Raw genomic sequence first — 3,349 nt, forward strand, 5'->3', positions numbered from 1 at the left:
CAGATTCTGTTATCTGTGCCACTGAAGAACATCTTTTATTGGAAGGTGGCATTAGCTGGTCATCTTCATCCACTTACCTCTAGACACGCATCACATTAACCTGTTGTGGTCCATGCAGAACCTGGATCCAGATGGGGATTTTCCTGGCTGGGCCATTTCAGATTTGGCTACCAGAAAGGGTGCTCTTACTTGAGGTCCCCCTCACCAAGCTGAAATGCAAATCCTCCCTAAGGAGAGCTGGTGGTAGGGGCACTGAGATTCTGTCAAAAATGCCCTTTGTGCTCATAATGTCTGAGCTCTTGCTCTGTGCCTCAGCTCCCCTTGCTATAGGACAGCAGCTTTTTAAAAATAAGATCAAGTGGCTAGTGATGCAGAAGAGAAGACATCAGATACTCTTTCCAGTAGAGGTATCATATGCTATCATTTCTGGTAGTTCAAAGCAGGATCATAAATAAAATAAGACAAAAACCTGAGCATGGCCTGTGAGCAGTTGTCTTCTGAGCTGAGCACGTGAGGGATGTGTGGAGGCAGATGCTCTTCCAAGGGAAAGAGAACAGCAGCATTGGTCAGTCATGCCAGTGGTCCAAGGAGTTGGCAGAGGACTTGGGTTTTGCTGGTCTGGAACAGGTAAAGGGCTTTTCCACTTTTGAGCCTCATTTCTGTGAGAAGTGTCTTTGAGTCAATGACTGTCCCAAAAGATGGGATTTTGTTGATTTTGGTGGATGTTGGTGCTGAATGACTGTGAAAAAGAAAATAATCCTGGAAGCATCTAACTTGGTGTCTCCTCATTGATAGTGCCTGCTCCATTAGGAGTGATTTCTCCATGACTGCCAGTCGCACTTGCATTCATCATTGCTATAAGATGACTGCAGATATGACCAGTACTGTGTCACCTTTGAATGGTCTTATCAGTTATGCAAATGCTAGAAATCTCACCACAGTTATATTGACTATTCATTTCCAGTCTCCTACTGAAAAGCTTCTTTCATGCCTGGAGTAGAGAAGTCCTATCGAGCTCTGTAGGCATTGCCTTAAGCACCATTTTAATGATAATTTTGATTGACATTACTAAATGGCTCTTGATTTCTAGCTGTAAATCAAGTCAAATGGAGATGTTTGCATAAGAGATGATAATTGGACCAACCAACAGGAGGTCTGCGTGTGTTGAGAAAGAGATGTTGGATAAAACTGGAAACCATTAAGAGCTCCTAGAAGAAAATGTGTGAGTGTAGATCCATGCTGGCGGTTTTAGACTGAAAGCATCCTGATCATGGAGGAGCACTGTAATGCCTGTTGAATTGTACTTCCTTCAGACCAAGTGTGCAAAGCTGCTGCTGGGACAGTAATAGTAAGTAATAGAGTAGGAAGGAAAATAGCAATTCCTTACTTTCTTTCCAGGACTGACTCTCAGGCTGAGAGGAGTAGACTGGGAGGAGGCTGCCGACCATGATGCTGCTTCTTCACAATCAAAAGAGATGAAGCTGTCTCCCAGAGTAAACAATAAATGTGTATTTCAGCTTTATGTTTAAGGAATGACTATGGTGGCCTAAGTGCTAACTAACCTAAACCAATCAACTTGGTTTTAATTTTTTTATCATTACTTATTTTTAATATAATGAAGCTGATTTTTCCCCGTTGTCTACCTTTCTGTGGTGGCTTAGAGCAACTGAAGAGACGCCACAGGCTGGCCTTCCGCAGAACCCTGATGTAAAAATGTGGGTTTACAGATGAGTCAGCTTTGCTTTACTCAAATGTCTATCCCTTCGCTTTCATGCTTCAGTAGGTCTGCTACATACCATCATTCATCACTGCTTGGAAACTCTTGTTCAGCTAAAATGATACCTTTGGTCAACTGACATTTTGAAAATCCTTGCTTTATTTTTGTCTTTATTAATACTATTGTCCTTTCTCATCAGCAGATTTCAAAGCGGTAGCTCAGTGCATGGGGGAGAAGGGTTTGTTCCATGTGACAGAGAGGACAAAACCACCCAGGTTTGGGAAATTCAGGTCCTAGGACTGGAGCTCCTGAGTCAGTCCCTTAAAGGTGAGCTCTCCCTTGCGCCCAGTTCAGTAAACCGGCTCAGAGCACAACGTTCAACTCAGTTGCTCATCCAGCGCACACATTGAGTAGTTGCTAATATTACTGAGAGGATTGGAAGAAGTTATTTGGGCAGAGAATACTAGGACAACACTCACCCAGGGGAGCTCTGGCTGCATCAGGCACCCGCTGCTCCAAAGGCACGTGTGCACAGGCTGTGGGGCACAAAGCTGAGCAGCGGTGTGAAGCACCTTTGAGTTTTGTGTGGAAAAGGGGCTTTACGCTAGCTCCGTTTATGGCAATGCTGCACAGCCGCTGGGTGTGGCCCATTAATTCCACACATGAGCAGATTCAGCGTCCTCCCCCATCACAGGGTATGTGCCCAGAGCTGGAACAGCCTGCAAGCTGCTGGCCATCTCAGTGCCATTCCTCGACACCACGCTTAGCCCCCACACCTCTCTTATCTCACAATTGTCAAGAGCCTACAGTTTGCTTTTTGCTTGCTGGCCATCATTTGTGCCAGACCAGCATAGGCGGCCCTTCTCCTCGTCTGGAAAGTAAGGTTTCTCAAAAGAACCTGTTTATTCTTACTGACTAGAGGGATCAGAGAGCAGGACCATGAAAAAAATAACTGCAGTGCACCATTTGGCTTCCAGGTTAGTCTGTGCATTTCACTGAGCTTAGCAGGTTCAGAATGCCTGCACCATCAGTATCACATCTGTGAGGAAAATGTGCTGTGCCAGCTTGGGAGTGACATGTTGTTGGGTTTAGTCGCATCTGTGAGACTTTGAAGCACCTGACACTTGTGATTTGTCATCGTCTTCCTTTTCAAAACAGGTAATGAATAGCTTAACTCACCCCTTGCAGCATCTTTTCCAAACTGGAAAAAGTGGCTTGTAAGGTTTTGAGTAGTAAGATTTTATAGTCATCTTCTTGGGAGGAAAGACACTTTCTCACCACAAGTCATGTCTTCCACAGCTATTCTCATTATCTGCCTTAATGCAGATCCTTGCTTGTCAGCCTCAGCAAACTGCTATTGGTAATGCCTTCCCAAAATTAATTTTGATGGAGATGTGTGTGCATAAATATTGAAGTTTGCTGCTTTTTATTTTCAGTCTTGTATCATGAGAGAGGTCACACAGAGGTGAGCAACCACTTAGGTTTCTTATTTAGAGTGATGAGGATAATGGCACTACAATGTTTTTCATTTCTTGATTCATTTTAATGTTTTGTCTGCTCTTTGCAGCCACGCCTGAATGTTGAGCAGGCACTTTGTTACTGACAGCATAAGAAACATAAGTCTTCCTGCTG

The sequence above is a fragment of the Mesitornis unicolor genome, unplaced genomic scaffold, assembly GCF_000695765.1.
Source record: "Mesitornis unicolor isolate BGI_N332 unplaced genomic scaffold, ASM69576v1 scaffold23495, whole genome shotgun sequence".
Taxonomy (NCBI): Eukaryota; Metazoa; Chordata; class Aves; order Mesitornithiformes; family Mesitornithidae; genus Mesitornis; species Mesitornis unicolor.